General features: G+C 44.4%; 1 protein-coding gene and 1 non-coding gene across 2 annotated transcripts in view; both read left to right on the forward strand.

The window, feature by feature from the left end:
• Positions 1–25,529, forward strand: part of SERGEF (secretion regulating guanine nucleotide exchange factor) — a 218,118-nt gene that overhangs the window by 146,040 nt on the left and 46,549 nt on the right.
• Positions 20,366–20,472, forward strand: LOC121476719. Its single transcript, XR_005984008.1, has one exon. It is a non-coding gene; the product is annotated as a U6 spliceosomal RNA (small nuclear RNA).

Raw genomic sequence — 25,529 nt, forward strand, 5'->3', positions numbered from 1 at the left:
AGAGAAGCCCTCCCTATTTTGGGGTATAAAAGACTTTCCTCATATTTTACTCTGGTACTTTTTATGTTTGTTTGTTTAACATGTAAGTCTCTGGTCCATTTGGAATTATGCTGGTATAGAGTGTCAAGTGTGGATTCAACTTCATTTTTTTCTGATGGCTACCCAGTATGCTTTGAACACTATTTATTGAATTCCCTTTCTTTGGCTGCCCTTCTGGATCCCATTGCTCCCAGAGCAGCCCTAAGGCATAAAGAGAGGCAGTGACTGACCCAAGATTTCCAGCTATCAGTGGCAGAGCTGGGACTAGACCTTAGGTCCACCTCATGCTGTTCAGTCTGAAGCTGATGGCTGATTCTCAAGGCACTTTCCCGGGTGGCTATGACCTCCTGGGCTGTTTGTTGAGGCAGAGCAGCCCTTTGGTTCTGTGGGTTCTCAGTGTACTATCCCAGATCATGCTTTGTTCATCTCTGGAGTGAGATATATTCGTTGCCACTGCCTAGGGCACCTGGCTGCCTGGGGCACCGCACTTTCTTCTCTATCAGGCCAGAAACGCGATAAGATCTTTGGCATTCGGGAGAGATGTTTCGCAATTAATACAGAGATGTTTTTACAGACCACTGGTTATTGTTTAAATCACATTTCTGTTGAGTCATTTGTTTTCAAGGCATGGCCTCACATCACAAGGTATGCCTTTTTAGCTTTCAATAAAGGTGGATTTTTTTCGCTATTATTCCCAAAGAAGCAATGGTAGTATCACTCCACAGGCATCATTCTATATGAGACCACAGGTGAGCATTTCAGGCTGTCAAGGAGGCTCACATACTTGCTAATTACTCTCTCATGCCAGCCTTTTTGGGCACAAGATTTGTTTACCACATTTTAGCACAGTGCTCTGATCCTCTTAGGGTTGCTTCTAGTAGCAGAAACCACAGTCGTGACCCTCTGTACTTGTTTATAAATATGAGGCTTGGGGCCTTGCAAAGGTAAATATAACAAAGGTGAACTCAAGGTAAAAACTACAGAGAGGTAGAGTGAGCTAGAAGCCACCTTCCCCAGTGGAAGGGCTGGGGTCTGGTCCCAGCTTTGTCTGCCATCTATTCTCTATGTGATCCTAGGCAGTCGCTTTCCCTCTCTGGGCCTGAGGATCCCCATATGAGAAATGTTTCTAAAGTTCTGCTGCAACACTCAAGTCTGACCTCATGTCCACAAACTGCTTTGCACTTAAAAAAAAATTAATTTATTAATGGTGGTGTCATTTAATGAGGTTTCTTCTCACAAAGATTTTTAAGTGTACGAAATGGTATTGTTATCTGTAGGCACAATATTGTACCACAGTCCTCTAGAACCTACTCATCTTCCTTCTTGAAACAGTTTTCTTGGTGTTCATGACACCCTGCTCTCCTGGTTCCTTCCGTTTCATTGGCTGCTTCTCCTTAGTCTCCTTCATGGGCTCCATCTCTCTGCCCAAAAGCTCAAGGTCTGAGCACTCTGGGGCTCTGTGTTGGTCTCCCATCTTTTCTCTCTCTGCTGGTTTTCCAGTCAACCACATTTAGTCCCATGATTTAAAAAACTTTGTATGCTGATTATTTCCCAATTTTTATGTTCAGCTCTGACCTCTCCTCTGAACAGATTATATATCCAGGTCCCCATTTGACATCTCCACATTAATTTTAAATAGGTATCTCCAATGTAATGTGCCCAGAATAGAACTTTTATTTGTCTTTTTCAAGACCATCTCTACTGGGTCTTTTAATTGGTATATAGGCATCACCATCGACCCAGTCATTGAAGCCAAAAATCTAGGAGTCCACATTGATTCCTCTCCTTTCCTCATTCATCTTCTCATAGAATCCCTAAGTCTTGCTGACTTTACCTCTAAACGTATCCTGAGAACATCCACTCTGCTCTGTTTCTACTACTACTGCTTAGTCCAAGCCAGCAGAATCTTTCCTTGGGACTGTTTCTATGATCTTAACTATACCAAGGTTCCCTTCTCTTCCCCACCACCAGTATGGATGGAATTCCTATGGGATGGTATATGGTACCCAGAGTACTTTTTATGTGTTGTGCCTCTTAATAGTCTGAATTGTCTCTGCCTGCCTTACATGCAGGGGTGCTGCACATTTGTTAAATACTGACTGTCACATACAGTATTATCCTCATTCCTTCCCTTCAGGCCTTATTACTGGCTGACAGTATGCCATGTGGCATTCTGGGTGCTGCAGAGGAATATAGCCAGTGCTTGTTGCCCTGTGTCAAGGAGCTCACATTTAGTGGAAAAGAGACCTATGAATTAAGTCTGGCACATAATATGTACTTAATAAACACTGGGGCACTCAGGTGACTCTGCCTTTGGCTTGGGTGGTGATCCCAGGCTCCTGGGATCAACCCCCACATCTGGCTCCCTGCTCAGTAGAGCGTCTGCTTCTCTGCCCCTACCCCTGCTGTGCTCGCATGCTCTCTCTCTCTCTCTCTCTCTCAAATAAATAAAATCTTAAAAAAAAATGTACCCCACAAACTCTGTATGAATCCCAAGCAGAGAGTGATAGGAATTAGAAGAAAAGGTTGAAAAGGAGAAATGATTAATTTTGGAAATCCTCATAGAAGAGGTAGCTTTTGAGCGGAAGAAGCGTGAAGAGCCTTGTGTGCTGAGGGACCAACCTGAGCAAAGGGAAGGAAGGCTTTAAAGAGTGAATCATGGTTGAAGGACAGTGGCCAACCATCAGGACAGCTGCGGGTCAGCTAGGGCCAGGTCTCCAACGGCATGCTGAGGGGCATTGACTTTATTGTATAGACAGTGTGGAGCCATTATGGGTTATTTAGGAAGACACTCCAGAAGTTGACAATTATAGCAGAAGATAAAAGGCTTTGAAAAAAAAATAGATAATGCCTTTTTGCAGAGAAAAGAGAATGGATAGTAGTTGGGTGCCTACTGTGTGCTGACACCATTCTGAGCACTTGGTGTATATCGTTTCATTTCATGCACCATCAGCGTGGACAGATGAAAATTATCCCTGATTGTCAGACGGGAAACTGGGAACTCAAAGAGGTGGAGCCCGGGATTCAGACTAACACCCCTTGACTCTGAGGTCTGCACTTTCCCCTCATCCTGCTACCTCCCTGAAGGGGTCGAGCTTTGGCTTAATTAGCATAGCAGGCAGCACCAGATAATCTTATAGCGTGCATGTGACTTTGGAAGCCAGGAAGAAGCAACAGCAGAGCTACTGCCTGCCGATAGCATCTGTCTGCAGGGCCAGAGGCCAGCCCTGCCTCATTGTATCTCCTCAGAGCATAATACCTAGGGGACCATGGGCAGCATGGAGCAGCTTTACAATGACCAAGAAGTCTGGCCTGTGGGCCCACTCTGTCCTTCCTTAGGAGCAAGCTTCCAGAGCCTGGGTGGCACTAAGAAGTGGCACTTCACAGTGTTGCCCCTTAGCACCCTCCTACCCTGTGGCTGTTGTCCCTGCTGCCTCTTCTCTCTCTGGAATCCCTCTTCCTCCTGGGTGCACCAAAAGCCCTTAACACAGAACAGCTGTGACTACTCATTCCAAAGTGCTCTCTCTGGGCAGGCCTTTGGCAATGCTCTGTTTGCCCATTTGGCCATTCATGGATTTGTTGATTCATTAAGAGGCTGCACCATGTAGTAGAAAAAGTCCTGGGCCATGGGACCGGAGTGCAAGACTAGCTGTTGTCACCCTGGGCTGGCCACTTTCCTTCTCTGGACCTCCATTTCTTTATGGATGAAAGAAGAGACTTGTGTAAGGTAATCTTCAGGGTGTCTTCCAGCTGTGACACTTTTTGCGTTTTATTCTTCCATAAAGTCACGCCTTGCTCCTAACATGGCATTAAGGGAATGCTTCTCAGAGGAGATCATGTATAAGTGGGTCTTAAATAAGGAGAAAGGCATTCCAGCAAATGGGATCAGCATGAGCGAGAGCATGGAGAAGGTATGGCAAATTGGGGGAAAAGAAGGGATCAGGTGGGGAAAGAGCAAAGGGAGATAGGACTGCTGGGTGTCTGCAGCCAGCTCACAAAGGCCTTGAGTGACGAGCTATGTATGGGGCTGGGACTTCATCTTGCAGAGTGACAGTATCATGATACAGCTGCTGTGCTATACTTTCTCTTTTCCTGGGGTTAAAGTTGCATGTTTCCCCCCCACTCCCCTTCCTTTGATTGATTTTCTATATATTTCAACAGAAGAATCACAGAGGAACTGGGTTTGATCTTGTGGCTTTGTAAGATACTAATTCAGTAAGCTTGTGCTTTTCTGCTTGAGACAAGAAAGATGCTGCTGACCTGGCCCTTAGCACAATGATACCAGGCATCAGGCTCCAGAATCCCCGTCAGATTCCTTGGCCAGGACTCCGCCCTCTCCTAGGGGCAACTCCAGGCCCAGCTCGAGGCTAGTCCTTTCCTCTTCCCATGGGAGCCAAGAGACTAACAGGAATGGGAAGCTCGCCGCATAGCCTTCATGTGGCGTGTGTGCGGACAGGAGTGCCTCTTACACGTGCTCACGGCTCACAGTGCCCAAGGCTCTCCGACTCACCTGCCTGTTCTCACTGTCCCCGCTGCTTGGAGGTTCTCAGGGGAGGCTCAGTCCCTATGTGCAGGTGATGACAAGGAGTCTCAGGAAAGTTGCCAAATTTGCCCCAGGCGATGTAAGATAGTGTAAGGAGCCTGAGGCCTTGGAGTTAGGAGGCCATGACTTCCAATTCCAGCTCTGCTGCTTAATATCTGTGCAACCACGTGCAAGTTGCTACTCTCTCTGAACTGTGGGTTCCACTTCTTTGAAGATTGAGATAATAACCGCTTCTATAAATGCTTGTCCCTGGAGTGAATTGTGTGGTTTATGGAAAAGCTCTTGGCACAGAGTAGGTGCTCAGTATGTCTAGTTCTGACTCACTTGAGGGCTCTTTCTGGTGTTGCGCCTTGCTTCCCATATGGCCCTCTTCGTCATCTTGCTCCTCTCCTCTTAAGTCAATGCCACAGACATAGACTAGTGAAAATACTCTTCCTGTGTGTCCAGTGTGAAGCTAGGTCCTGTGGATGGGCTCTGAGGACACAGGTAACGGGCCATGCCCTCACTTTGCTTATTGCCTGGTTGAGTTGTGTTGGAGCAGAGAGTCTAGTCTTTACTCTTGAAACGGAGCCAAGGTGATGTGACCGTCACATGTGCCAGTGATCTCCCTCCTCCCCCGGGAACTTACCGTGTGGCACGAGCCAGACTAAGCTCTTACATCCACTGTCTCACTAAGCTCTGGCATATACTCCTACATATTCGTGTGCCTGTAGCTTACTTACACTGTAACACGCAATCCTGTTGTGCAGATGAAAAAAATGAGACTCAGAAAAGGTAAGCATCTTAAGATCTTACGAGTGGTACTGGGTGGCACTGTTTGAACCAGATTATCTGACTCTGGAGTGTGTGCTTTTTTATTAGATTACTTTTTGTTTAATACAGAATAGTGTGTGCATGTGTGTGCGTGTGTGTGTGTGTGTGTGTGTACATATAGTTAAAAAGTTTAAAAAAAAAGTATTGAAAGGTTTAAGAATGGCACTTTCTGCCTTACCTTTTCTCATCCCAAGACCCATTCCCAGAACCAGCCACTTTGAATTCTTTTCAGATATTTACCTCTGTATTTCTTTTTTTTTTTTTTTAAGATTTTATTTATTTATTCATGAGAGACACAGGCAGAGGGAGAAGCAGGCTCCACGCAGGGAACCCAATGTGGGACTTGATCCCGGGACTCCAGGATCACGCCCTGGGCCGAAGGCAGACGCTCAACCGCTGAGCCACCCAGGCGCCCTACCTCTGTATTTCTAAATCAAATGCTCATTTAAGATAATCAATTTTAAATAAAACAAATTATGTCTATTGATTTCTAAATATACATTAAAATTTAGGAGCACCTGGGTGGCTCTGTTGGTTGAACGTCCAACTCTTGATTTTGGCTCAGGTCATGATCTCAGGGTGATGAGATCGAGCCCAGGTTGGGCTCAGCATGGAGTCTGCTTAAGATTCTCCCTCTTTCCCTCCTCAATCTCTCTCCCCTTCTCTATAAATAAATAAATAAATAAATAAATAAATAAATAAATAAATAAATAAAGAATTCTTACTTATTGATTTCTTAATATAAATAAAAATTATCTTACGTCATCACTTCCATTTCTTCTTCCTCCATCCTCCACTGTACTGAAATCATTAGTCTGTTATTAAGACCAGTATAAATACTGTTCTCACTGCTGAACCAAGTAACATATCGTGATAGAGCTTCTGTGCTATACTTTTTCTTTTTCTTGGAGAAAATTGCTTGTTTCCCACCGCCCCCCCCCCTTTGTTTGATTTTCTGTATACTAACCACTAATTCTTCCCAAATGCCCCCAAATATCTGTAAAACACCTCTTCACCTCTTTTTAAAATATTTATTTATTTATTTATTTTAGAGAGAGAGAGAGAGTGTGTGGGAGTACATGCGAACAGAGGGAGGGGCAGAGGATGGAAAGCTCAGAGTCCATGCTAAGTACGGAGCCCGATGTGGGCCTTGATCTCATGACCCTGAGATCATGACCTGAACCAAAAATTAAGACCCATACTCAACCAACTGAGCCACCCAGGTGCCCCTTCTTTGCCTCTTGATACTCTTTTTATATGGCCAAATACTTCAAGTCTGTTAGCAGTGTCCCCACCCCCCACTGCACCCCAGAGCCCTAGTTCTATCTGAAATGCTTACACCAGGCCTGCACAGCCATTACCCTGTTAGTGACCTTTACTGCTCTCCTGTGTTAAACCGTGATTCATCTGCTGTTCCCTGTCTTCCTCCTTCTTGAGATTGGTCTCTTTGGTGGAACGCATGTTCCAGTAGCTCCCTAAGAAAGAGTAGTTGGAGATAAATTTTTTGATTCCTGGAATTTCTGAAAATACATGTCACTCTGTTTTCACACTTGATTGACAGTTGAGCTGTGTGTAGGATTCGAGGTTGGAAATCCTTTTCCTTCTGATTTTTGGAGGTTTTTCCATTGTCCTCTAGCTTCTAGTGTTACTAGTGAGCAGTCTATTTTTTATTTTCTAATTTCTGTTCCTTTGTATATGACCAGGTTTTTTTTTTTTTTTCCCTTTGAAATTTTTAGGAGTTTCTCTTTCTCTTCATTGTTTTGAAATTTTACGATGATGTGCCTTGGTGTGGATGTTCTTTTATTCCTTGCCCTGGTACTCATTGAACCTTCTAGTGGATGCTTATGCCCTTGAACTCTGGGAAATTTTTCTTGAAATCATTTTTGATAATTTTTTCCTTATTTGTCTCAGTTCTCACTTTCTGGGACTTCCTAGATGTGTATTGAATTTCCTGGACTTACCTTCTAATTTTCTTAGGTTTTCTTCCCTCTTGGAAATCTTTTGACTTTTTGCATCACCTTCTGGGAATTTCGCTGGCTTGATTTTCCAGCCTTTATAATGGAATTTTTATTTTGGCTCTCTTTTTTAATTTTCAAGGACTCTTTATTCTTCTGAAATCCTTTTTTTAAAAAAATAATTTTCTAGGGGGGGCACTTCACAGGATGAGCACTGGGTGTTATGCTATATGTTGGCAAATTGAATTCCAATAAGAAAAAGTTTTAATAAATAAAAAATAATTTTCTATCCTTGATCATATTGTAGCTTTGTCGTCTATTATTTTTCAGTAGGTACTATTATAAATTAGTTTTTAAAATGTTTTCTTTTGCTCTTGGCTTTGTCTCCGTTTCTTCTACTTTTTTCTTTTCTTTGGGGTTTTGTCCTACCTATTGGAGACTATGCTGGATGTTGTTTGTTTGCCCCCCAGATGTGCTCTTTACACCCTGTCATGTGCCTCCCAGGAGACTGAGCTCCATGGCCTGTATCAGCAGTCTCCCTTGCCTTCTGACTTCTAGTAGGATTCGGCTAATGAGAGGCACAGCAGGAGATCTGAGGACTGGAGAAAGGTGAGGTCAGCATATTTATTCTCCCAGCTTCTCTCCTCTCCATAACTTCACCCTCTGGTTCCACTAGCCACAGCCTTCCCCTGCCTCTGCTGGCTTAGAGGTGGTGAAGCTCTAGCTTTACCTAGTGGTCCTGGGGTGTGAAACTATCCCTGTTGGTTTCCCTAAATATTGTCCCTGCCTCTGTGAATGATTCCTTTACAAAACTCTGCCCTGCTGCTCCTGTGAGGTGTAGTCTGTCTTGTGCTGAGGCCCAGACTGTTGCAAAGGTTTTCCTCTCTAGAAGCATGGTCATCTTTAGCTGTCTGTTCATATTGGGAGTGAGACACAAAGTGAGGCTATGTTTGCATGGAGAAGGCTCCCTGCCTGGTAGGTAGACCTCGTGTAAGATGTGGGGCAGAGGAGTGAGGGAAGCTTTTTCATTCATGGACCTCCTGAGATGAGTATTTATGGGCTTTTTTTCTAATTTCTTGCCTTGGCATATCTATGCCTGGCTGTTGACTTTCTGGAGCAGGATGGAGGATGGAGGCTTGGGGTCCCATCACTCATAACACAGATGGTCACTGAAACTATTTGTTTCATCCTTATTGTCACTCCAGACCTGCAGTGTGTCTGTTTTTTCTTGAGTTCAGGGCCTCCCTGGTTTAGTTTCTCCAAAGAATAAATATCTAGTGTTCCCTTAGGAAGTAGCTTGCCTGGTTCTGTGTGCTGGGAAAAATCTGAGAACCTAACTGTCCCATACATAGGCCTTCAGCCAATCTCTCTGATTTCAGCTCTGTCTTTACCCCACTTTCAAAGGCACTTGGTGCCTCTCAGTCCTGAGGCTTTCCAGAGTTGTGCAAGAAAAGTGGATTCTAGTTTTACTATCCCCTCCAGCCTGCACTGGACTGCAGCCTGCTTCACTCTGAGTAGTTACCTCTTCTATCCCTTCTTCATCTGGATTATGTTGTGCTATCTTGTCTGCTGTTGTCTCTCCTATTCTCCTTTCCTAGGTAGATTTATACTTCCTTTAGTTCTTTCCAGTCCTTTTAATGTGGCTTTAGAAGGGAGTAGAGATGAAAGTAGAGGTGAAAGACTCGGTCTGCCCTAGTTAGTGGGAAGTTCCTAGCTCTCCTTGGTAGCCCACAGCTGCAAAGAGCAGAGGAAGTGGCCCCAGAGTAGCCCAGAGACTACAAGGCAGGCTGTGAGTTGATGGAAGGTAAGCCATCCAGAGCTGAAGCTTCTGCATCTTGGCCTTTGTGATGGTGGATTTTGAGAGTTTTGTGAGCCTGTTCGTTTTATTCAGGAAGCACCTCTTAGATAAATTCTGCATATGAAGAGAATTTATTTCAATCGGTTGGGAACTGACTTGCAAAAAAATTCAACAAATGGCAATACACAGCAGAAGGCATACAACAACAACAAAAACCAAAAAATAACAAGTAAAATCATAGAGACTCTTGGACAAACGCATTTTAAAAACTTAACTTTGCCAAATGGAGTGGGTAGCCAAATGTTTATGGGCTTCTACTGTGGGAGGGGCCTGCCTTCTTGAGAGAGGGAAGCAGAAGTTTAGCTGCTCTGATCCCCCCCAAAGAGGAAACGATGGCCTAAGTGGGGAAATGATTTGCCCAAAATCACACAGCAAGTCAGAGGCTAAGCCCAGGATGACAGCCCCCAAGTGTTGACTCCAGATGGCATCACCACACCTCTTTGGAGACACAGCATTAGCAACACTTGAGGTGAGCTCCAAAGGTCTCACTCTTGTCACTGTGACCTGGCAGCCATGGCATGGAAGCCCTTGACTCGGTTCACTTCTGGGTAATTTCTGCTGCTCATCCCCACTAGACACATCATGTCCTCCATTTCCCTCCCCGACAATAGCTCACAGGTTGTTAGCATGTGTGGCCCACTACGGTATAGAAATTAGACCTATTTCCTTTCATTCCCCAAGTTTTGAGGCTCTTTCGGGGGTTGCTATATGAATTCAACTGCAGTTTGAAAAAGAAGGCAAAGACCTCAGTAATTCAGGTTTGGGGGAAGGTAAGGGAAAAATAAGCCAACACAGTAAATTACCAACTCTTGAATATTTATTGACCATAATAACGGTAATAGCTGACATTGTTGGTCCTTCCCATGGACCATGTATGGTTTTATACGTTTTATATGCATTATTAATTGGTTCTTTACATTAAACATAAGGTGGTACTGTTATGCTTTGTTCACAGATGGGGAAACTAAAGCAAAGAGAGGTTAAATAACTTGCTCAAGAACAAAGAGCATTGTCCTGAGTGTATTCTACATTGTAAAGGGCTAGATATCCAATGTGGAGGATTCATAATTATTGATATTCTCCCAAATTATTCATTAGATTGATAAGAGCTGCAAAGGGATCTCTTATGGCTGCCAAGGTTTCCAGCCTCAGACTGTCCCCAAGAAGACAAAGAAGAATGAGTGTGTTCCACTTTCTGAGATATGAGAAAACTGGGAGGGTTTATATATGCAAAGAATGACAAAATCAGAAACAAAGCAAGGATGGAGATATGAGCTGAAGCCAACAAAGTAACATTTAACTGGGTATAAATGTAAGGGCAGGCCTAATATAAGTTCTGAGTCTTGGGTGTTGACTGCCTAGATGATTCCTGGTCAGCTGCAGTGAGGTCTCCAGCCATGGCAGTGGAGATGTGGGCAGAGGGTAAAAGACAAACTTGATGGCTCTGTTGCCTTTAAGCTGTCAGTGGTACAAGCAATGGAGCTGTCCTGAAGACAGACTGTAAAAGGGGTCTCAAGGCCTTTCAGCTGATTGGATCAGGGCCACCCATGTTATCCAGAATAATTTCTCCATAAAGTCAATTCATTATAGATGTTAATCACATCTACAGAATATCTTTATGGCAACACCTTAGATTAGTGTTTGATTGAATAATTGGGTACACATGCCACATAAAACTGACCATCGCTTGATCCAAATTGTATTTTAAATCATTCTGGAACTGGAGGATGGCTGAATTGAAGGAAGGAGGGTCTGGAAGAGAGAGATGAGTGGAGAAGCCAAAGCATTCATTACCTTAAGGGACAGGCGATGAGGATCTGAAATAAGTCACAGCAACTGAGATAGAAAGTAAGAAGAGATTTGAAAGACCAAGCTCACCTTATTGGGATTTCAATGACATGGCATGAACAGGGTTGAGAAGGGAAGGAGAAGAACGGACAGGATCACAGATGGTGTCCAGTGATCTGCTTGGTAGCCTGGGTGGATGAGCCATCATTGACTAAGAAGGCAAATACATGGAGAGAGGAAAGAGTAGGCTATAGGCAAGGTGATGAATTTATTTTTGAACATAACCGAGTGTGAGATGCCTGTGGAACATCCAAATAGAACTACCTGGTAGGAGATTGGGATGAAGACTTTTAACTCTTCAGAGAGGTCAGGGAGTTTCTGTAGAGAAAGATTAGTGAAACGGGACTACCTAAGTAGTTTTTTCTTCTTCGTGTCTATATGGATAGTGTTTTTGCTAAGTGGCCCTGCTCTAGCGTATAGTTTTGCCATGCCTTTGATAATGTTACACCGATGTGACCATTCTGTGATTATTCCTGCTGCTGTAGTAGTTTGACCCTGGGCAGAGACTGCTTTCCTGGCCGTCTTTTGCAGGGTTGTACCCCACCTTCAAGACTTTCTCCTTAGACGTCAAGAAGCCATTGTGAGGGTTTGGTCCTGGTAGGAGCCCATACATGTGAGGGGTGTGTCTCCTTGAGGAAAATCCACGATGTGATCGCTAATTTCGGGGGAGTGACCTGAAAGCACATAGCACGAAGTATGATTAATGATTTCATGTAGCAGCTCACTGCCCCAGAAAACAAGGCCAGCCCAGTCAGGCTGCCTGGGAAGAAGCACCGTCTGTTCTCCCGATTTCCAACCCTAGACCTCCTCTCAACAGGTCTGCAGATAATGGATGGAGAGTTTCTGCCCTGGGAGGTGTTGGGCATGGGGAAGAAGAGGAGACAGGATTTACTGAGCATCTCCTGGTGCCAAGCAGTGTGCTGAGCACCCTCCTTAAGCATGATGATAAAAACAGTGACAATCACCTCTTGGTGCCAGGCACTGGGCATATATTGTTTGATTTTCTTTTCAATTTAATTGATACCGTAACTATGTAAGGTAGGTACTATTATCAGCTACGTTGTACAAGTGAGGAGGTTAAGGGGCACTTGGGTGGTTCAGTTGGTTGAGCATCCAGCTCTTGGTTTTTGGCTCAGGTTGTGATCTCAAGGTCATGAGATTGAGCCCTGCATCAGGCTCTGTGCTCAGCAGGGAATCTGCTTGAATAATCTCTCCCTTTGCCTGTCCCCTGACTCTCTCTCTCTCTCTCTCTCTCAAATAAATCTTAAAAAACACAAGTGAGGAAGTCAAGCAGAGAGATCAAGTGACTTGCCCAGGGCCACACAATTAGTAGATATCTAAGGTGGGATTTGGAAAAAAAAAAAAAAAAAAAAAGGTTCTAATTCCAAAGCCTAGACATTATGCTGCTTCTCTCTGGTCCTGACCCTTGCTGGTCCTGTCATTTGGAGGAGCAAGCCTACAGGCCTTTTCTTTTATAGGCCTCACAAATTTCTGTCTCACAGCTTTAAGAAGTGGGTAGGTTGGGGGAAGCCCTGGATGGGAATTAGGAGTCGTAGCTTCTTGTCTCAGCCTCTGTCTGACCTTCGACTTTTGACCTTGACATTTTGGAACCACATTTTCATCACCTATTAAATGGAGAGTCTAAAATTTACCTTCCAGGATGTTTTGAGCATTGGATGAAGAAATTGCTAAGAAACTGTTTTCGTAAACTTTGGGAGTTATTCTATTGTGTTTGTACCAATGGCTCTGCTTTTTAGAAAATCCTCTCCTGTTATTTTCCCCGACCCTGACTCCCCTTGTCCTTTATTGTGACTTCTGGCATTCTTATCACTTAAAAGTCTCTGATAATCATGCTTTGAGGCAGGAGGCCACTGAAATTCTTATATAAATAATTCCACCTCCCCGAGCCAGCTGGAGGGGGTGGGGTGGCCACACAGATTTAGCAGCTGCCAAAGCTATAACTAAGAAGAGTCTTCTTGTCAGTCACAGGAGTGAATCATTTAAATGGCTGCTTTGCTGCATCCTTCCCAGAGTCCTAAGGTAAATTGGATAGCCCTGTTGCTTCTGTCAGTCAGTAGGCCTTACGTGAAGCTCGCCTTCTTTCTTTGAAATGTAGCAGGCATGTGTATTGGAAAGAACATGAGTTCTGGACCCAGACTCACCTGGGTTCTATTCCCAGCATCACCACGTACAAGCTGAGTGACCCTGAGCAAGTCCTCTTGCCAGCCTGGGCCTTGGTATCCTCATCTATAAAATGGGAGTGATAAGACCTGCCTCACACGGTCGTCACACAGCTCAGAGGAGATCACAAAGGGCCCAGCACGATAGCAGGTGCTCGCTCATTAGACTCTCAGTAACGCTACTTCCCCGCATCTCCAAGCTGTGGCAACGAGTGCCTTGGAATGGTGGGGTTGATGAAGAGTGAAACGGTCTGGTTTCCAGAGTGCAGAGGCAGAGGACTCAGTAATAGACACTTGACTCACGGCTCTATTTTTAGCTTGATGCTGCCTAAGGTTTAAAAATGTGGTGTCTGCCTCAAGTGTCCCTTTATCCTTTCAGCTTAAGAGTGGGGGGTCAGAGTGAGGGTGGGGAGGAGACTGTCCAGCTTCTCTGGAGGTGCCTGTCCCACCTTCACAGTCACACATTCCTCCTCCGTGTCCGGCGCAGTCACCTTGGACGTCATCAGCTTCGAGGAAGTCGTGCCGATGCTCAGGCACGAGTGCTTTGCCCTGGTCTTCAGCAGGGCCCTCTCACTGCCAAACCGGCCTTCAGCTGCTTGTTACAGCTTGGGACGATTTCATCCATCACCCCTGCCCATGTTCACTGCGCGGCTGACTTCATGAATTTGGGGAGCACAGCAGTAAATCTTTTTCAGGCAGTTCCTGTCTCTCCCCTCTGTTCTCAAGATCCATACATTACAGTAATAAATGTTATTTCATGTCATCTTGCAACAGCTTCCTGTTAGGCAGGAATTTGATTTGGTGGTGAAGAGCACAGGGTCTCAAAGAGATGAGAGTTTGAATCCTAACTCTGCAGCTGAACATTGTGACCTGGGACAGATGACTGAATAACTGAGTGTAGGCTTCTGCATCGGTCAAATAGAGATAATAGTACTCATCTCCTAGGATGGTGAGGGTGAGTGAAACAATATTTGAGGAGCCTCAGCACAGGGCCAGGCACACAGTGAGCACTTGACACATCATAACTGGGGCATCAGTCTCAGAGCAGGGGAAACAGCAGTCCAGGACATTAACTCATTTGCCTAGGATGAGGCATTTTCCCTATTTTCTATGAAAGAGAAGGCCGAGAGGTCTTGCCCAAGGTTATACAACTAGTAAGCTGCAAAATCTGAATTATAAGCCAGTTTTCCCAACACCTCAGCCAGGTCCCCTGACATACCAGAAGCCTCTGCAAAACTGGAATGAATGCCCCAAACCCATTTGTAACTGGCCCCCTGGTGGTGGAGTCTGAGCCCAGCCAGCCTTCTCCTGAATCCTGCTTTTTAGAAATGGGCCGCTGGTAAAAGACGTGTATATGTGCACATCTATATATATAGGAGCAGGAAAATGTCCTGGGAAACCATAATTCCCTAGAGGCTCCAGGAATGCAGTATATTGGCTAATGGATCTTCTGAGTTTTAACTTCTTGATTTCAGGTCTTACTGCAGGTCATTAAGAAATGCATTGCAGCCAGCCACTTTCTGGTGTTAGAAAGGGCTGTCTAGAGAACATCATTAAATCCTTTTTAAATGACAGAGGATCTTGGCAGGGTCTCCAGTCATTGTCATAATGACCCGTAATGTTCATGACTCTAATTGTATGTCTGTCTGAATCTCTGACACTCATTCAGTCATGACAACTGCTGTGTGTGTGTGTGTGTGTGTGTGTGTGTTGGGAGTGAGGGCAGGATAGGGAGATAATTATCCCCATCTCATAGGTGAGAAAGCTAGGACTCAGCATGAATCCTCACGGGGGACCATAGAGCTTGATCACAGGCAGAGCCGGAACTGAAGTGACATTTGCTGAGACACTGTAGTAAAGCAGGGGGGAAAGAAAAAAAAAAAAGGTCCTTTGAGTCAGACATACTTGGATTTAAATCCCAGTTTTGACACTTTCTAATGGTGTTGACCTTTGAGCAAGTTACACAGTGTTGCAGGTCTCCCATTCCTCATCTGTAAAATGGCAAGAATAATTATTTCCCTTGCTGAGATTATTTTAAGGTCATTCTGGGTAATGTATATGAAGCACCTGGCATTGTGGCTACTCAGAGTAGTTCCTCAGCACATGGACACCATGATTCTCCCGATCCTTTCCAATCTACCGAGATGTCTGTCTGCTGTAGCGACACGAGAGGCACAGGGTATGAGACTGACCTTTCTTGAGCCCATAGAACTCTTTAAGTGCCTTTTTAAAAAAATTTTTATTTATTTATGATAGTCACAGAGAGAGGGGGCAGGGCAGAGACAGAAGCAGACTCCATGCAGGGAGCCCGATGTGGGATTCGATCCTGGGTCTCCAGGATCGTGCCCTGGGCCAAAGGCAGGCACCAAACCGCTGCGCCACCCAGGGATCCCCTATAAGTGCCTTTTTGAAGTAAATCTACCCTCATTAACTTTAGGAAGGTGTAGGTGTTTTTGATTTACCTCTAATAATGGAGGCCCGAGACAAACTTTTATTTTGTAGATACACTTAAATAGTTTTACATCAAAGCTAGAGGTGCTGCAAAGCAATAAAATAAGTATCATATATGAGTGTTATGGTGGCAAATGCCCACAGTCTGGAAATGTTTTTTGGATCGTATAGGTCTGTCTTTTTAAATCATGTGTAGAATTTGAAGAGGTGAACAGGAGATATTTCATGTAGGATCAAAGGTGCAGAGGTAAGATAGTGTAAAATATTCTTGGCTTGGTTAGAACAGAAACTGTAATGTGGGGAAGAGCATATATGATAAGGTTAGAAACAGACTTTCATATAGAGTTTCACATGTGTTCATGTGCCTAAGCATACACATATTACTCTAATATCCCATCCATGTATAAACTAACCTAAGATCCTTAGTTAGAAGTGATCACAGGCATTGGCTATATATATCTTATTGCTTTCAGCCCAAGTCTGTAGGTAGGCAATGTGTTGTAGCAGATAGAACACTGGACCAGGAGTTAGGAGACTCAGGTTTTGCTCTTGGATCCACCCCCATTCAACATCTGGGATAAGACCTATAACTTCTTTGGACCCTCCCTCCTCATTTACAAAAACAAGTCACTTTTGGAAAGTCCTTTGGAACTATTTATCAAGAGCCTTGAAGATGTCCATTCAATTTCATCTATTAATTCATGTCCTGAAATTGTCTCCAAAGGAAAGACCTTAAATATGGAAACAGCTTTATGGTTAAAGATGCCCATCTTAGTGTATATATGATTTAGTAAAACTAGAAGCTGCGTAAATGTCTGATAATTGGGATTGGATCAATTATGACTTGATTAATTTGCAATATTTACTAAAGAGTAACAGCATTGGGGGCGCCTGGGTGGCTCAATCGGTTAAGCATCTACCTTTGGCTCAGGTCATGATCTCAGGGTCCTGTGGGATAGAGCCTACATCAGGTTCCCTGCTCAGGGGAACCCTGCTTCTCCCTCTCCTGCTCCCTCTGCTTGTGCTTTCTCTCTCTCTAAGAAATAAAGTCTTAAAAATAAAAAAAGTAACAGCATTGGTCATGTAAAAATGAAACCAAAAAGGCATCTATAAAAAAAAGTGTATTGGAAAAATCATGCTTCCTAATGTAGGCAACACTGTTGATATCATCCAGGATTCTTCATGATCTGGCCCCAGTCGTTCACACCAGCTACCCCTGTGCCACCATTTGCCATATCTGGTGACCTAGGACATTTTCCCAACTGTGTGTGCTTTTGTATGTTCTGTTCATTCCTTCTGAAATGCTCTTCCCTCCCTTGGCCAGAAGGTGAATACTTAATCTCCTTCCAGGCAGCTTAAGATTTCCCTGACTTCGTAGGAAAAGTAAATTGTGCCTTCATCTCTGTTTCTGCACATTTTGTAAGAGGGATCTAACATGTCTATAATCGTGTTAGTTTTCTGTATCTGTTTCTGTCTCTAAACATAGAGTGGATCCCCCTCGAGGGTCAGAACTGTGTTATTGCCAAATCCCCAGGGCTTAGTAGAGGGCCCAGCACTTAATGGGTACTCGATACATGTTGTTTAAATTGTTTTTCGCTCTTTACTTTTCCATATTTTCTGCATATTTTATAATGACTATACATTACCCTTCTAATGGAGGTCAAATAACAGTAATTCATTTACCCATTTATTTTTAAGGAGTTGACTGGCCTAACTCAAAGGTTCTCGAACCTGGCAGTGCAGATACCACAGATACTTGGAAAGCTTAGTAAAATGCAAATCCCCATGTCCCAAGACAGGTGTCCTGAATCCCAAAATCCAGGGCAAAGATCTGGAATCAGTATTGTTTTGTTTGCTTAAATATTTATTTATTTATTTATTTATTTATTTATTTATTTATTTATTTATTTTAGAGAGAGAGTGTGTGCATGTGATGGGAAGGGGTATAGGGAGTGGGAGAGAGAGAATCCCAAGTAGACTCCAAGCTGATCATGGAGCCTATTGTGGGGCTCTATCCCATGACCCTGAGATTATGACCTGAGCCCAAATCAAGAGTCAGACACTTAAGCAACTCAGCCACCCAGGCGCCCTGGGAATCAGTGTTGTTAATAAGCTGCTTTAGTTACTGTGGTGCTTAGCCATGTATGGGAACCCTTGACCTAACTACCTCTAAGGTGCTTTCAGCCTAAAATCTATCTGGTTCTCTGAGTGGTCTGCTAGCCCTTTGCCCCTGCTGCCATAAGAGGCTTATGAGGGCATAAGGGCGCTGTGGACCAGCAGGCCAGACAGTGGAGAGAGTAACTATTACCGCTTCATTATCGAGCACCTGTTCTTTGTCAACGACTCCTTTACATACAGCATTTCTTATCTGTATAGTACCTTGAGGTCAGTTTTATTATCTCCATTTTACAGATGAGGAGACTGAGGCAAAGAAAATTTAAGTGTCTTGCCCAAGGTTAAGTAATAAGTACACAGTGGAGCTCATATTTGAATGCAGTTCTATCAGACTTCAAATCCCAGGAACTGGAACCTCTGTTCCCACCCCTTCTCTCCCTCCCCACCCCCTACAGAGCATCCCGGGCGGGCGGGGGGGGGGGGGGGTCAGCCAGGTGTAGCCCTGCTGTGTGCAGACGTCGCGGGTTGGGCAGGGTGGGCACTGGAGCCCTCTGCCCTATGGGCAGATGTGTGGGATTAGCATGCGTAGTGGGCAGCCAGATGCCACAGAAGCGGAGGTTCCTGCTCACCAAATGTGCTCTGACGCCCACCCACCTGCTTCCAGGGTGCAGTGAAGCAGTGGAATTCAATTTGCGGCAGTGACCTAAGAGGGGCTATTTTTAGTAAAAAACTAGGTCAGGGGCTGCAGCGGTGCTGCCTGAGAAATGAGCAGCCTCCCCTCTCACCAGGAGGCTTCTTCACTTCTCACGCAGCCAGTGTGGAGTTGAGGAAGGCACATCCGACATCCTCACATGCCTGCAGTTGTAATCGTCACCGTGGAGCCACTGGGGGGTGGGGAATGGCGGGACGCACACATACACATCTGAAACACAAAGCTTCTTGTCTGGGATTGCGTAGGGTCCTGGCCCTAATCCTCCTCCAGAGGTTAGAATCCCTTCAGAAAACATCTCGAACGGGATAGGAGGCTCAAAAACCGTACGCCCCCTCCATGCCAGCTACTCTTCTGGGTTTGATATGCATTATCTCATTTAGTACTTGCAAATACCTCTGCAAAGTAGATATTCTTATCCCCATTTATCAGATGTGGAAACTAAGTCAGAGAAATGAAGAGACTTACTTGAGGTCACACAGCTTGTATGTAGTAGAGTTGGGTTTTGAATCCTGTTCGAGACTTCAGAGCTGATAATAGATGATCAGGCCGTCCGACCATGCTGCGGGTGATTTTTTTTTTTTTTTAATTCCCACTCTCTCTCTGCCCCATCTTGTTTGGTACTTCAGACAAAGTAGTATAGAGATGGCTTCCTCTAGGTGGACTTACCTGAGTCAGACATCCTTTTACCTCCAGGACACAAAAGGGTACCCAGAACACAGACCTGGTCCCCAAAGGGGAGAATGTACATCCCTACCTACTGCTGCCCAATCACTGAGGCCAGTAGTTGCCAAAAACAATCCAACCACCTGATTTCCCTGGGCCTGGAGTATCTCAAAATCCTCTGCCCCCCTTGCTCTGCCACATATTAACTGCAGATCTGTGGCAAATTGCAGGGCACTCATTGGCGATGCACAGGCGGACACGAGCTTGTTAACAGAATGTAGTAATTGACATATCGTGATTCATTATGCACAGCACGGAGGACTCTAGCAGAAGCCCACTTTGTGGCCAACCGCCGCTGGCACCACCAGCCTTGAGAATTTGTTCCTGGCTCTGTTCTGGCTCTCCAGCTGGAGAGCACCATACCTTCAAGGGCCAGAAGCAGCCCGAGGCTTCTGTTTTATCCTGCTCCCTCCCTCCAGGCAAGGAGAGAGGATATTTCCCCTGCCCCCAGGCTGCCTGACCTTGGAGGGACCTTATTTGTTCATTCATTCATTCAACAAACATTTTGAAAACGTTCCAGGCAGGCAGTGGGGAAGGAGACAGATAGTCCCAGCCCTCAGCCCACAGAGAATTTATAATCCTCTGGGCCTTAATTTCCTTATCATCAAATGGGCAGGAAAGAAAAAACTGCATCGGTCAATCTCTTCTAGCTCTAAGATTTCAGACTCTGTAGTTCTGGATTATAAACATTTATTATTGAGTCATAGTGTCAATCTTAGTCATTTGTACCCAATGCCAAAAAAGAAAAAAATAGAATTTCAGAATCTGGATGGGAACCATGGACACAAGCTAATTCAATTTCCTCACTTACAGATGAGAAAAATGAGGCTAAAAGAAGGGTATGACTTGCCTGGCATATCAGTGACAGACCCAGGGTGGGGAGGCCAGTGAGCTGAGCTCGCCTCTGCTCTAATCCTTCTGAGGCCACCTCCCCACTCGGCACTGCTCTTGCACTTGGAACCCTTTCTGCATTTAGCTTCTCTAACACTGAGCTCTGCTGAGTCTTTCCTATCTACCCCTCTAACCACTGCTTCTGGGCTCCCTTACCAGCCTCAGAACCTGGGGCCTGGAAGTGGAAGAGGAAGGAATAGCTCTGGAAGCTGGGCCTCAAAAAGTAAATGGAATTGGGTGCTCGCTTCGGCAGCACATATCCTAAAATTGGAATGATACAGAGAAGATTAACAAGGCCCCTACGCAAGGATGACATGCAAATTGGTAAATGGTATTGGATTTGGGCAAGACTGTCAAAAAGCAGGACATGAGGAAATTGAGGCAGAGCATGTAGTTTGCTGTCAGCGTTCTCAAACAGCAGTATGGGCAAACTTCAGTGAAACTGAAAAAGGAGACCCAGTGGAGATAGCTGGTGAGCAGCTCAGTGAGCTCACAGAACGCCTGCAGAAAGGCCTGCTTCCCCTCAAGCCTCAGAACCTCCGTACCTCTGACCTTTGCCTGTCACCTACATGTATCCAGTAGAAGGAATCTAAAGCTGGAAGGACAGAGGATCTTTCTGATATTCTAGCAAGGCAAGGGAATTGAGCTGCCTGTGGAGAAGTCAGGAGAAGGAGGCTCAGCAGTTTTTCAGTGGCCAGAGTGTCCCCTCCTGGGTGGAGAAAGATGCTGTGGGTATAGCAAGGCCTGAGCCAACCTGAAGTGCTTGTTTGTCTGTTGCTTTTCCCTTGCCTTCATCACAGTCTGAGAACCCAGACCTTGAAGCACTGTCCTTGATTAATTAATAAAGTTTATTGCCCTATCGCGCTCCCCTAGGATGGCGGTGGTCAGAGGTTAGGGTAGGGCGGAGAATATGGTTGTTGATTATGAAAACCTGTATCCATCCTGTATATCCATTTTAGTCTTCTAAATAGATCTGTGTTATTTTCCACACTGTGCTTTTGTAAAAAATAATTTTCCAGTAGGCACATAATATTATCCTGAAAGAACTAGCTAGTACGTGTACATAAAATATGTCTTATGTACATTTACAAATGCAGATACAATGCCTAAAAGTAAATCATTCTGAATTTTTGAAAAATGACTTCAAGTTGTTTGGCTGGAAGCTGGCAACTTGAGTCTGAAGCATCGACTCTTGTATGTCCTTGGGTTAGTCATGTTCCCTTTCTGCGCCTCTGCTTTCATACCTGCCAAGGGAAAGGGATGGATCCGTGGTTTTATTCACCTGGACTGTGAACCAGTTCTACTGAACCACTTAGGATAATTGTTAACTGTACTGATTCCTGGGCCCACTTGCACATCCGTAGAATTGGAGATTGAATGCTTGGAAATTTTTGGTTCTAATAATCTTCCAGATTGATTCCAAGTGATGCAGCCAGGTTTTGAGTAGTTGTCTTCCAAGAACCCTTCTGGTTCTGATGTTTTAGAATCCTCTGCCCTTCTCGCTCTTACTCAGTTTCCTGATTTTGTCTTAGCTTTTCTTTCCCCGGAGAGCCTCCCTCACTATACTGTGACCCCTCTCAGGAGCAGGGGCCATAGTTTGTTCACCCCTAGATCCCTGGTACCCAGCATAGTGTCAGGCACAGAGGAGGTGCTCAGTAAGCAGAGGAGGGGACAGATGGGCTTTCATGGCTTTCCCATCACTCTGCACATCCAGCTAATTTCCAGAATTCTTCCTGTAGACTCGAGCATTATAAATCTTTTGATACAGTAAATAGAAATACAGGTTTCAGAACCTAACAAAACTGGATTTGAATCTATTTCACCTCTTAATGTATAGTGATTTGCCCCAGGTCATTTAATCTCCTTAAGATACAGTTTCCTTCATTATAAAATGAGAATAATAGCTCTTGTTGCTCACGATATTTATGAGGATTAACTTAACTGCATGAAAATATGCATATAAAAGTTCTTGATATATAGTAGGAACTCATTTACTCTGGCTGCTTTCTTCCTTTACATGGCCACTGGTGAGTGACGGGAAAAGGGGGGACTCAGAAGAATGGATCATCCCCAAACAGACTGAGAGAATGACATATGGCCCTTGTTGTCTCCTGGCTTCCTGGGACCCTGAGGCTCTGACAAGTCACCTTGATGGATCCCTACTTGCTTAGCTCTGGTCACATCAGAATTCAGACTTAGAATCTGACTCCAGATGCAGTGTGTTCTCTCTCTTACTCTGCTACAGGGACATAGAAAAAGAAGTAGCAAAAGAAATTCAAGGAACTATTGTAGATTTGGGTTCCCCAGGCAGGCCCAATGTCTGGGCTTAACCGTGAGAAACCCAAGTTCATTCAGAACGGTTAGTTCCCGGGGCCAGAGATCTTAGGGTTGGTTTTGTTAGCACATCAGCTTCCCTCTCCACATACTCTGTGTTGGAACTGTCACAGCATGCTGCTTTTCATAAAAGTCTCTTTTTCAAACCAAGTCCAACTGTTTCAACCCCAGAAAGGCAATCAGATTAGCTCTCTTCTGGGCAAAATGGTAAATGATCACCCCACAATTCCTCCAGCACCACAGTAATCATAACAGCCACCCTTTACCTAGTGCCTACTGTGCTGGAATTTTCATGACACCACTATGAGTAGGTATGAGTAACTCCATTTTGCTGGGCAGCAGGCAGTAATTAAGACTGTAGACTTTAGAGTCAGACTAAGGTGCCGACCCTGGCCCCATCATGTTTTAGCCAGCCCCCTCCAAGTCTCAGTTTCTTTATCAGCAGAATGGGGTTAATGTACACCCCATAGTATTAGGAGGACTACATTAATACCACATACATGGTACTATTGAAATAGTTGCGCCAGTCATGTAAAATTATAAACAAGGATAAATGCTATGTGAGAAAGGGACAAGCTGCCATGAGAGCATATAATAGGGATCCTGACCTCTTTGCTGAGGAATTGACATCTGAGCTGAGATCTGAAGGGTCATTAGGAGTTTATTAGGTGAATGGAGTGGGTAGGGTGGGGGGAAAGCTTTCTAGGCATATGTACTGATACGGCCTCAAAGGTGAAGAGGGAACTTAGTGCTTTTAGAGAACTGGGAGGCTCGGTATGACTTGGGTGTAGAGAGTAGGGAAGAGTAGAAGAGGCTGGACAGGGAAATCGGCCTTATTAAGGATTTTTTTTTCCTTTATTCTAAGAGCATAAGGACCATTGAAGGATTTGGAGCAAAATATATGTGTGTTGTACATGTGGAGAGTGATATGACCAATTTGATATATACAAGAGATCTTTTTGACAGTGGTCTTAAGAATGGGCTGGAGGGTGCAAGAGTGACTGTGAGGAAACCAGTTCAGAGGAGGCTTTGTATTTGTCCCAGAGAGAAATAACGTTGGGCAGAGCTGGAGTAGTGATGGCAGAGATGAAGGGATAGGGGGGTTGAGATATTTAGGGGGTAAAATTGCGGGACTTGTTGATAGCTTAGATACAGCTATGAGGAAAGAGTATAAAGAACAACTTACCAAACTCAACACTCCAAAAAATAAAAAATCCAGTCAAGAAATAGGCAGAAGACATGAACAGACATTTCTCCAAAGATCTACAAGTGGCTAACAGACATATGAAAAAAAATGCTTGATATCATTCAGCATCAAGGAAATACAAATCAAAACCACAATGGAATACCACCTTACACCAGTCAGAATGGCTAAAATTAACAAGTCAGGAAACAACCAATGTTGGTGAGGATGTGGAGAAAGAGGAGCCCTCTTACACTGTTGATGGGAGTGCAAGCTGGTGCAGCCGCTCTGGAAAACAGTATGAAGGTTCCTCAAAAGTTAAAAATAGAATTACCCTACAACCTAGCAATTGTACTTCTAGGTATTTACCCAAAGGATACAAAAATAGTGATTCAAAGGGGAATCTGCACCTCAGGGTTTATAGCAGCATTGTCCACAATAGTCAAATTATGGAAAGAGCCCAAATTCTATCGACAGATGAATGGAAAAAGAAGTTTTGGGGTGTGTGTGTGTGTGTGTGTGTGTGTGTGTGTGTGTACACGCGCGCGCCATCACACAGTGGAATATTATTCAGTGGAATATTATTTAACCATCAAAAATAATGAAATCTTGGGCAGCCCCGGTGACGCAGCGGTTTAGCGCCGCCTGCAGCCTGGGGTGTGATCCTGGAGACCTGGGATCGCGTCCCACATTGGGCTTCCTGCATGGAGCCTACTTCTCCCTCCGCCTGTGTCTCTGCCTCTCTTTTAGCTCTCTCTGAATGAATGAATAAATAAATCTTTAAAAAAAAAATGAAATCTTGCCATTTGCAATGATGTGGATGGAACTAGAGGGCATTATGATCAGCGAAATCAGGCAGAGACAAACACCATAGGATTTCACTCATACATGGAATTTAAGAAACAAAAAAATGAACATAGGAGAAGGGAAGGAAAAATAAAATAAGGTAAAGACTGAAAGGAAGACAAACTGTAAGAGACTCTTAATTATAGGAAACTAAGGGTTGCTGGAAGGGAGGTGTGGTGGGGGGATAGGGTAACTGGGTGATAAGCATTAAGGAGGGCATGTGATGGAGTGAGCACTGGGTGTTATATGCAACTGATGAATCACTAACTTCTACCCCTAAAATTAATAATACACTATAGGCTAACTAAATTGAATTTAAATTCAAATTTTTTAAAAAAAGAACAGCTACCAGCTTTCTTGCCATTCTAAGCTTAAAAAAACAAAAAGTGGAAGAAGACTTGGTTTGGGTAGAAATATCTTGATCTGAGAATCTGAACACACTGCACTCAAGGTGCCTTTTAGATATCCACATGTGGATGTTCCATGCCCAAGACTATCCGCGGTAGGGCACAGTGGCCTTGGAATGCCTTTGGGCAGTCTGACCCAGATCCAGCCCCTGTGGGGGTAGGGCTTGTTTTAGACTGGTTAGTCTGAGGCCTCCTAGTTTGCCCCCCAACCCCTCGTGGTTCTGTTTCTTTACCAGAATATCAGAATACCAGGATATCCTGAAAAAGGACATGTGAGAAAATTCAGCCTACGAAGTCTGACCCATGAACGGTCTGAGGGGAATCTGCTTCTTCAGGGAAAGCAGTTTAGATATTGATGCATGTCGTTCGAGGTGCTTTTTTCCCCAAATCTGTGGGTGAGATAGTTGTGTTTGATGTGTGTCCTTGTATTCATTTCTTCATTTATTATTAAAATATTTGCTATTAATATATATCTACGATGTGGCAGGCACAATGCCAAGTCAGAAAGGACCCCTGGTTCTTTGGGAAGTGACATCCCCAGGACCCATTTGGCTCTGCTGTTCTTGTGATCATAAAGACACCAGCAGGATGCTGCCCTTTCTCTGAATACTAAATCTCCAGGATGCTGAGC

Source organism: Vulpes lagopus, chromosome 15 (assembly GCF_018345385.1).
Source record: "Vulpes lagopus strain Blue_001 chromosome 15, ASM1834538v1, whole genome shotgun sequence".
In the NCBI taxonomy this organism is placed as follows: Eukaryota; Metazoa; Chordata; class Mammalia; order Carnivora; family Canidae; genus Vulpes; species Vulpes lagopus.